The sequence below is a fragment of the Apteryx rowi genome, unplaced genomic scaffold, assembly GCF_003343035.1.
Source record: "Apteryx rowi isolate R43461 unplaced genomic scaffold, aptRow1 scaffold_8, whole genome shotgun sequence".
Classification (NCBI taxonomy): Eukaryota; Metazoa; Chordata; class Aves; order Apterygiformes; family Apterygidae; genus Apteryx; species Apteryx rowi.
The window spans coordinates 7,715,842-7,726,829 of record NW_020451093.1 but is presented as its reverse complement, the minus strand read 5'-3'; the positions used below and the strand labels follow the sequence as shown (position 1 = coordinate 7,726,829).

At 49.5% G+C, this 10,988-nt stretch overlaps 1 long non-coding RNA gene across 1 annotated transcript in view; it reads right to left on the bottom strand.

Moving 5' to 3' along the window:
* Positions 1–6,748: 6,748 nt before the first annotated feature.
* Positions 6,749–10,988, bottom strand: part of LOC112977098 — a 97,775-nt gene continuing 93,535 nt past the window's right edge. Inside the window, exon 8 of the long non-coding RNA XR_003257321.1 lies at positions 6,749–7,024. This is a non-coding gene — a long non-coding RNA (uncharacterized LOC112977098). The remainder of the gene's footprint in view (positions 7,025–10,988) is intronic.

Below are 10,988 nucleotides of genomic sequence, written 5' to 3'. Positions count from 1 at the left end.
GAAGCCCCCCACTTCGCGCAGGGCAGCAGATGCTCGGGCGTCCCGGGGGATCCGTGCGCCGGGGCTGGCGCGCTCGGAGCACGGGCTGCGCGCTCCTGCTCGCTCCGTCATATGGCACACACCTGCACTGCATTAGCTTCTCATAGTTTCGGGAGACTCCCAGTTTCTGGCTAATCCCCGAAAGCTTATTTTCGCTCTTTTATGTATTTTTTAGCCCGCGGTATGCTGTCCGAGGGGAGCGGGCATTAGCAGCAAGGAGGCGAGCCAGCGGAGCCCAGGCGCCGCCGGACCCCGGCCGAGTACGCTGAAGGTACCCTAAAGGTCCTGATTTTTTTGCCTTCTTGCTGACAGTGCTCATGCAGACCACCATTACCGGGGGGAAAAAAAGAAAAGAAAAAGCCTGGCTGGCCGCAGTATAACACATTCTTGACCTAAAAATGAAGATTTTTAAGGCATGTTTTATTTGGGCCAAAGGATGCTAAAACTTAGTGAGCGAAAGGAAAACAACCTCGAGCGACTGGTTTCAGCGGCTGCTGCCGGGAGGCATTCCAGACCCGACGCTAGTTGCCTTTTATTAAAAATATGCAGATAAACGCAACGTGAGAGCGGGCTACGTCTGTGCACTACAGGAAGAGCATCCTGGCACGACGATCCCCTTCGCACAAAATCAGTTTTGACACGCGCAGACACGGGCAGAAGGCAGGTCGCAGTGAGTCGGCGAAAGGTGTCGTGAGTCGCCGAGGAGGTCCGCGCGTCCGGCTGCTTAAGCAGCGGTGCGGGGAGGCGAATTCCCCTTCCGCCGCGTCGCCGGTAAAGGCAGCCCGCCTCGCCGCATCCTCAGACAGCGCTGGAAAAGCCAGAAACGCTGCAGGAAGACGGAGCACAAAAGCAACTGCGCCGGAGATAACGAAGGAGCTTCAGCTTCTGCGTCTCCAGAGAAGCAAGGCGACGGAGACAGGAGCTGATCCTTGCGTGCAAGGCCGCTCGCAGGAAGGAGCCGGCTGTTACGGCATCTTTCATCCCGCCAAGGAAGACGTTGGAAGAACCAGCGGCTGGCCGACACAGCCAAACAAATTCACGGCAGCAACGTGAAGCGGTCGGGGCAGCTGCAAGCTCCGGAGAGAAGCGGAGAGCGGTGGGAGGCTCCGAGGCGCCGCCGGCCACTCACCCAGGTGGTCAGATTGGGCAACCTAGGGATTTTTTTAATGAGTATAGAAAAAAATCCAAAAAACGAACCGATTGCAGCAGTGCGAAAGCCGGGACGAGTGCTTGGCTGTGGAAACACGTGAGAGACAGCAAGGGCGGGCAGGCCGCCCAGGTCCCCTCGTCTTCTGGCTGGCGAACGCAGGTACAAAGAGCGCTGGCAAAGCTAACGGTCCCGAGCTGGTAGTCTTCCTGCAATCCTGCCGCCGTCCCCCGGCGGAAGCATCGTTAGGAAGAACAAGGAGCATTAATTTCTCCCAGCGCATCCCAGTTGCCCGAGCACCTGTTGGAGAGACGCTGATAGGTTGTGATCATTACTCAGCGCTCGGCAACCACGGCAATTACCAAAGTTTTTTCAGCAAGCAGAAGAGAGGCTGATTAAGGCTGGAAATCCTCTAGACAGATTAAAATCTCAGCGCTTTTTTTTGTATAAATGCATTTGTACATGCACGTGTGTGTGAAAGAGAGAAGGCAGTTTGTTAAATCCTGACTTTATCCTCGTTCAAACGGCTAATTATGCCTCAGAGGATTCGGGGGGGGGGGGGAAGACTTAACATCCTCTGTCGAACACGGAGTCTTCCAGACTGCTGGTGTTTTTTATTTTCCGTGCATTTAACAGGAGAAGGGGCAGAGGTGAGGCATCGACAACGCGGCGGAGCGCACGCGGCGCCGGGTGCCAGGCCCTGGCCGTGTTTACACCGGTGCAAATCCGGGGCCGCTGCACCACCTTTCACTCCAGCATATTCACGTCAGCTTCACAGGTGCGTTTGCAATAAATTCAAGCTAGAGCCGACCGAAAATTTTCTGTCAACCCACCTTCCGTTGGAAAAAAAAATGGTTTTTCACAGAAAAGATTTTTTCCGAAAGAAATTATGTGCTTGCAGAAGGAGGAGCCGTGCAGGCGGCCACGGAGCCGGCCCAGGAGGCGAAAGGCTGGAAGCGCCCACCCAGCAGGGATGCGGCGCCCACGGAAATGTGTCCGATTTCTGTTCTGCTCCATTCTGAGTTGTCTCCGCTCTAAAAGTCCGGTTCTTTTTTACGCCCTACTAACACCCAGCGCCTTGCCTTCTGCTTGCAAATGTACCTGCCCGCTCGTGGGATATTAAAGCTCAAATCCGCCGGTGAGCCAGCCAAATATCATCGTCCCTGTCAGTAAAGAAAGGACGTTCTGCAAACAGAATAAGGGCAAGAGAAATGACATTAACCTCAGAGATGCGGAAATCCCGGATCAAGGGGAAGAGAGAAGAAAACATATTTCAGAGCAGCAAAAGCAGAGAGTTACCTTCTTGTTATTTTAACCGAGAGTTTAACCAAGTCAGCCTTCCTTTTTGGGGCCTCTTCTGCTTTTCGTTGTCTGAGTCTTTCCCGCGAAGGCCCCTTCGGGCGGTGCGTGCCGGCTGCGCGCTGCCAGCCTGCGACCGTTCCCTGCCCGCTCCTCGTGCTGCCGGGGACTCGCCCGACGCGAAACGTGGGCAAACCGGCACCCGGCAATTGCTCCCAGCACATGCGTCCTGCTTACAACAATTTGGACACAACTTTCTGGGAATTCGGCTAAAACTAGCTTAGCTCGGCGCCCAGGCTGCCGCGGGAAGCACCGGCTCGGCCCCATCCCTGCTCTCTCCTCCTCGGACACTGCGGCGCGGTGGGAGCCGCAGCAGCTCACGCTTCAGCGTCTCATGAAATTTGTTCGTTCTGGTTATTAATATCACTCAACAACATTTCCTAAGAGCCCTTATCTACCCGTGAAGGTTGTGCTCTATCATTATAACCTAAATCTTCACGGCTTGAAGAAGCTCACGTACCGGCTACGCTCATCAAAAGCGTACGTACGCCGCCAGCCGAAAATGGGTTAAATCCTTTCGCTTCCTTGCCGCACAAGACCAAGGCTACAGGCAGCGCGTGAGGCAAGCAGGCACGCTACTTGGGGCGGCTCTAGCCGGGATTTAGTGCGGTGCAGTCCCGTATCCGCGCCGATTCCCGGCTCCCGCCTGCCGGCTGCTCCCGCAGCCCGCAGTCCTGGCACACGCAGCGCCTTGCAATGAGAGCCGGGGTCTTACGTAGGTCACTTGTTTCCCAAGAACAAATGCTACGTGTGTGCGTTTTACCGGGTTTTCAGCACCCGCTGCTCAGCATCGCGTGACAGTTTCCTGCATGATCCTTCAGCGGTGTTTCTGCTATTATTTCTGCTCTTTCTGAGGGTCGATCAAACAAATCAAGACAACTTACAGCACGTTGCTGTGGTCGCGGTGGCTAAGTTATTGGCTGCTTTCTTCCCGTTTTGCCTCAGCAGAATGGAGCACGGCATTATAATTCCGGCTTTTGGGAAGACTCACCCCGTACGCCTGCGGAGCGCTCTCCGGACACCGGGCGCTGCTGAGCACAGACAGGAGCCTGGTTGCCTTTGCCTTCACCACACTCCACCTTCAGGCTTTCTCCCACTCTGTCAGTGATGCTCTGGCACGGACCTGGCTAACGTCGATCAGGCTGTTTCTACTCAAACCTCTGGTTTTTCAGAGCTTCCCGTAGCTCCTTGTGGCAGCTTCCCATCCCCAAGGATTGCCTAGCCGTAGGGTGACTGCCTAGCTGCTGGGGAAAGGAGCCCTTTGGGATCCTGCTCCTGGCGTAGGAAGCTACACCAAATCTGGGGCTTCTGCCCGGAGTCGATGCTGTTTGCTGAAAGCATGGTGTATTAGCAAAGCATGAAATGTGTCACAGAGAAAACACGAGGTAACGGGAAAAATTCGCTAGCCGGGGTATTCCTGACCATCTGGCACCAAAGCAGAGATAATACGATGGGTTTTGTAGAGGCATTGGGCTTTATACGCAGCTACACAAAATCCTTTGTGTTCAGAAATGACATTCTGTGGCATGACTACATTTATATTTCATATATTTCATCTGCAAAGACCTGTCTCAGATAGAAATGAGGTCCTTTTAATATTTTTCTGCTTTCCTCCAAGATCCATCTGGCAGCAGTTAGCATGATGAGGATGGATCAGTATTGCATTTGTACTACATGCTGCTTCCAGGTCCAGAACCGTATTAACGCTGAAAGAATAAATCTCTCGCGTATCCATCGACAAGAGAGCTTCCAGGGTTTAGTGCTTGAGATTTCCTTTAGTCTCCCCCGAGGGAGTCCATTCCCCAGGAGGACCTGGTAAAAGGGCTACAGCCAACGGTGGTGTTTACACAAATGTGCTGGCTGCTGGAGCAGCGCAGAATATGTCACGTCTAACTTCTGCACGGCAAAGTCTGCTAAACCGCTCTCGTGCTTAGCGTTACGCACGTGCTGGTGGACCTCGCTGCAGCGCACCTAGGCTTTTACCAGCCATCCATCATCTCTGTATTAGGTGTTACACTGGCTTTGGATTTTTACCTTTGAGCTGCTCAATTTATAGATTTTCCTTTGACTAGAGTCTGGTTACACCGCTGGGGTCCTCCAGGCTTTAAAAATTGGTGGCCTTAAGCTTTCATTTTCTAACCCCAGACATAAAATAGAAACCCCGCTTCTAGCACTCCATCACTTCCCTGAAAGTTTCTCTCACTTTTCAGTCAACCAAAATTGAGGCCAAAATAAATACTTCAAGCTGCAGCTTTCAAAAAAACATTCCTCTACTTATTGGTTACACATTGATACCATTGGACAGTTTCCTCCCATGTTTCACATTTACTCTTGGGAAAGAGTCTGTTACAGCAAATACCGAAACTTATGCTTTTATAACCACAGTATAAAGTCCTCCGTCAACATTAGGAATCATTTAATGAGTCTGGCAAAGATCACCCACTTCAACTACTTTGTATCCAGCCAACCAAAATAAATCAGTTATTATGACAAAGGGAATTTCTCTAAAAACAGTATCTCAGGCAGTGACAATGTAGTACTTTTTGAAATAGTGAACTTTTAATTCCCCCGCAGAAGAATGAAGCATTACAAAGTGCCAGCCAAGCTCTTCTGATCCAAACTGATGCATAAATATGACCTGACATTAATCTCCTCCTGCCCTGGAGCAATATAATGGGACACTTTACAAGCAGCGAAAAATTTACATTAGGAAGAATTGTCGGGGTGGGGGGCAGGAAAGGGCCAAAATAGCATGAATCTGATCCAGTTTTTGCAAGGACTGTTTGCATCAAAGAGAATTCAAGAAACTTGACTCTAGCTTTGGGGTTCTTTATTTTATAAACAATGGCTCTTGATTACGGCGGCAAGGTGAGGCAGCGCGCCATTCGATAGGCCACTGCACGGATGAAAGGCTCAGCCTCAAAGCCCTGCAATTTGTAGCGAGATGACTCATTCTTTAAAGGCCTAAACAGAGTTGCATGTTTGCTATGGATGAATTCATCTTTCTCCACCCAAGGAAATGAGCTTTATTCTGGGAATTCACTGGAGAGCGGTTTAAGGCATGGCCGTGTCGCGCAGGCAAGCAAGCCCAGATGCTGCCGCAGCAGCCTTACGCCGGCTTGCCGCCTGGAAGGGCAACCGCTGTTGCTCACACCTCGGGGCGGGAGTTTTGCAAGGATCCACACAAACCCAAACCTCATTGCCCTTCTTCCTGGGCTGGACGCCGTTGGGGACGTGCCAGCTGGGAAGCAGCCGAGTGCTGATTCGGCACCAGCACCGGATCTTCATCCAGACCATGGCCAGTTGCTCTTCCAGCTCCTCAAAGGACCCATATGCCTTACGACAGCAACGAACAGACTGTCGAGACCTGCTTGGATTTGAGAAGGTGTACTCAGCCACGGGCATGCCGGACTGCCAAAGCAGGCTCTGCCAGACAAGGCGGTACAGGAGCACGTGACGCTCCCCAAAAGCCTTTTGGTCTAAACCAAGGTGGTCACCTGGCAGAGCTACACACGCTGCTGTTTCCTTCCCTGTTTAAACGAGCTAGGAACCACTTCTGCTACAAGTATTCCTGTAGGCCTATATCAAATTCAGAATTCAACATGTAGACTTGCTTTTCATGCACAGAGAGCATAGTCTCTCTGTCCTTTATAAAAGGTGAACACAAAAGGAGCATGAGGAACAGCCAAGCGAGTTCACAAAGCAAAGATTTAACTGATTACTCATGATAAATACCTTGCAGTATTCTCTCAGCCCTGGAACAAAGTCCATTAAAAGTGATAATGTATATAAAAGTGCTGTGATGATGTACAGATGGAGGAATGGCACCAGGATTTAAAGCTCAGATCCTGCTTTCAGAAAATCCATTATCGGCATTTTTTCTGTTTGTCAGAGGATGCCTCTAGTGGATGTCCAGCAGCATGCTGTGCTGTTTTCTCTGTTCAGGCTACAGATCAAAACGTAAGACTTAACCTGGTCAGGGAAGCCCAGCCCTATTGCCCTGTCTTTGCACACTGTTATTTGTGGCTCCTGAATTAATCGGGTCCCGTTCTTTCCACATAGCTAACCCAGCCGCGCTGGAGCCCAAGACACCCTCCCGAAAGCCTGCCTTTTCCACCCCGTGCATGAGCCAGCCAGATGCAGCCCCTGGTGTGTCCATGTGCCAGGGAAAAGGGAGGACAGGGCGGGAAGCTGGCACGCGCAGAGCCCACCGCCCTCGCGAACAAGCCTTCTCCTAGCCCGCTTTGCAGGGGCAGGGCTGCGTCACGCAGCTGGGACGTGCACCAAGGCTGATGTAAGACCCTGCGACATCTTTGGCTGCCGGTGTGCTCACATGTACACAAGCACGAGTTAGTCTGTTCAGAATTACTGCAGCACGCCAAATAAAAGAAGGCAACTCTTCCCAGATTTCGTTCCCCAGTCCCAGACAGTCGGCCCCATGGTAATACTCACCGAAATCATCCAGTTCCAAGAATTCAGCTGATTTCAGTCATGACAAACGTACAAGGGAAATAATATACAGAAAAAAGTCATAATCATTTCAGGCTCCATTAGGAATAACTAATAAAACTCAGTGTTTGCCAAGTGGAAAATGACTATCTTGACAAGGGAAAAAAACTCTAGTTTTCAACATCACAAAGTGAATTTGGCAGCAGAGAAAACAAAAAAAAAATCCAAAAACAAAATAGCAGACAGAGTTTGAAAAAAAAAACTAGAGGAAGGACTTCTGTTAATAAATGACTTTGCATGGGTTTATCTGGCTTTCTTCATCCAGGCCATTTGTTGTTATGTATAAACCTAAGTAATAATGTATTATATCACACATAAGCACGGTCATTTCACAGAAAGTACATAAAGCACAAGCCCCTGCCTGAAGAGCTTACATTACGTACGGACTCAAAAACCAAACGGGAGCACAAAGTCCACTCACAGCTTCATCCTCTGATCGATGTGAAGCTACTTGCTTGGCTAAGAATGATCCCTAATTCCAAACACAACTTCTTCTTTCCAGTTTACTCAGGGTAGTGATGTTCAAGGGGTTTTTTACTATAATTACACTCTTTGCTTGTAGCAACGGGATCAGACGCTCTGGGAGAATTATTCCTATTAAGGCAGGAAGAACAAATCTGCCCAGCTTGTGGTAAGAAAACATACCCACTCTGAGAAGCTGGTCGACTGAAGTCTGTAGATGTGTGGGCAGTTGGCGTTTAATTCTACATCTCAGCTATTTTTCAATTACCTTTGGCTAACCTCTAATTGAGATCTGAAATTAAAACCAAACAGTATGGAGGAGCTTCATTTGTGAAGATTTGGTCATGCTGTTTACCTTTTTGTTTCATCCAAAAGCTGTTTTAGATCCTTTTATAGCATTTTTTATTATTTGCTTCTCCAAAGTGAATAATTTCTTACCAAAAAATATTTTCTATACTTTAATCCCACACATAGGACCATGCTTTCCATTGGTCTGAGGAAAAAAAATAAATTGATCTGGCTTTCCTTCTGGAAAAGATATTCCTTCAGCAGATTTATATGCTGCATGACAGACTTATTTCTAGAACTTGCCCTTCTTTTCGTCCATAATTAGACTCTTTGCACTGCCACTGGGAAATCCGTATTGGTTACAAATCAGACCTGGCTGGGCAACTTTGTGGTGCTAATGGAAACCATTTGACACAGTCTTCTTTTCCTTTCTACTTTATTTTCCAAAAACTGTACTCGGTCCTCCTTTCAAACGGCATAGTGCATGAGTAGACTCCTCCTGCCACGCTGCCCTGGACTTTCTAGCCTCAACGGGATATGAAATACTATAATGCTGATGTTGCACTGTGTCACACCAGCAAGCCATAATGGTAGGGGGTCAAACACCTTGGCTGTCCCCTGCCGTTAAATTCACATCTCGTACCTTCAGACCTAGGAGTCTGGTCCTTCCTTCTCCAAGTGCAGAGGTCCTCTGCTTGGGGAAACGCATCAATCTATGCCATGTAAGAAATACCATGTTTTGAGCCTGCCATCCATGCGAGCGGCCACCTTCCTCTCATAGATTCAGGAGACATACGGCGTGAAGTGGAATAAAAGGGTTGTTCAAGCCTAGAGTGCACGCAGTCCATGAGAAAAAGGAAAGAACTCAACTATTTTCCACCCTGAGTAGTGGATTTGATATTACCACCCACAGATCAGCAAAACCTCGCTGTACTGCCACGGCTTTGGGCTTGCTTCCACCCTTCCCTGCAAGGCTCGCGGTGACACTGCAGACCACACCATCCGTCTGGTTTTCCCACAAGCCGCAGTCTGGCCCAGCGCTTCCGACAATCTTGTGTTCATGGGAACCCTGCAAGCCAGCTACCCTTTTGGTACATTTTGACTTGGGAGCATGTCCATTTTCTGTAACGTGCGGTAACAGCGTATATTATTTTTGGATGTCACCACAACTGATCTGTTAGCTGTATTTGATCTTATTTCTAGTGATCTTCCCTCCCTGCGGAGCCTGCATGAAGGAAAGGTCTACTCCCAAACATGATATGTCTCGTGCTCCTATGGTAGGTAGGGGAGGGGAGTGCACAGCGCCTGGCACAGCCTCCCCTAGCCTTGGGGCACGGGGGGTGATGCTAGGGCACCCGGACTTGCAATTCGGAGGAAGGGGATTTGAAAAAAAGACCTTAAGAAACCACTGTAAAAACAATCTGGAGAGCATTAGAAAAGATTTACATCACACGATCTTGTTCCACATATGTCTTTCTGACTATGGCGAGGCAAGAAATACCGTTCCCTCATTATCAAAAACATCTCTGCTTGGGTGTTGCAAAACAAAAGCAAGCACTTTCGCAGCACAGCCAGTTGGCTAATGACACGAGCACCGTTAGAGAGGTTGCTTCCTCTACGTTTTCCTTCGTAGACAAACATATCAACCATATACTTCCACGTGCCTTTTCAACTATTTTTCTCGATGTCCTACCGAACTTACACCCCGTTTTTGTTTGAAGGCCCAACATGAAATCCTGCGTCTGTTGAAACCAGCAGGGGGTTGTTTTTAACTAAAAAGTTGGTCAAAATTTCATGCCAGTCTTCCTCACAGGAGCACTCATGGAGTACGGTACAGGCTGATAGGAATGAAGGGACTGTGGATTTTCCTGCTGCAGTTTCTATTTAATCAGTATCTGTCTAAACTATCTGACTAACTGCTTTGAGCTCCACAGTTGCATATTAAAAAAGCCATTCAGTGAATTTCCATTTGGAAATGATTCACATGTAGTTTGCCCAGTTTCGGATGAATTGCGCCACATTTTGAGGACCGGAAGCGCCTTTGCGCTGAGCTAGCTGTGAGGGGGTGGCCAGGCTCGTTACCCAGGCACGGCGTCGCGCACAGCTGGGCCACACCTCACACCAGCTTGGATCCAGAAGAAATTTAACCATTTTTGGGTAGCAGAGAGCCCATACTCTTATAAATTCTCTTGGATGAGTGCAGGTTGCCTGCAACGCCAGCACCATGATGAGAAATGAGAAGCGGCACCAGGCTGGGCTGGTCCATCACACCCGGCGGGGCGCTGGGCGAATAAACCTTGCCGATCGGGGTGAATTCCTGCGGAGCCGGTCAGAGCACTCCCGTGCCAGGGAGGGCTTCTTGTTTTGGCATTGCTTGGTTTTTCCAGTCTTTTCTGTAACCCATGTAAGGGAGTCCCCACAACCCTGGACATGGAGAGCTGACCAGTGGTGAGCGTCGTTTGGGCGCTTGTGCATTTGCCCCTAGTGCAACACAGCTTGGGGAAATCTAAGGGCACTAACGTAAGGAGAAGTTGAACATTAACGTCAGTGTCTCAGGCCGCGTCGCGAGCAATGCCCAGCACGGCTTATCCAGCGAAGTAACCTACGGTGATGGTCCCCACGCAGGAGCTGTCCCCCGCATCAAGAGCAGTTCGGCTTTGGAGGGATTTTGAAATCAAAAGAAATAAATGAGTTGTTAAGAGAAAAATAGCTTCCCGCATCTCATGGTCAAGTAACGATTTTACAAGAATAGCTGCTCTGCTAAAAATATTCTGCAGCACAGAAGAGCGCCTCGTCTTTGTTTATGTCACAGTGACACGAACACGACCTGAAGGCAAATGCATATCATCGGCGTAAGGAAGACTTGCACATAGCAGCTATGTTTTTAATTCCTAGAGCTCTGAGTCACTCTTAGAAGAACCTTTTGACAAAACGTGCATTTTTCATCATAAAAGTCTCTGAGTATGGGTTTCAGCTCAGAGGAAAGAGGCTGGGTACCTCACTGCTCCAACCTGCTTGCAGGCAGGGCTCGCAACGTGGTGCCACAAGTTACTCCAACCGCTAGCATCCCGCTGGTGCTCTGCAAACCACCGATACCAAATGGCGCTGCGAGAAGCCTCCAGAACAGCGTTCCTGGCCTTTCCGCCCCCTTCGGCACAAACACTACTGAATTTTGGCCAGTTTC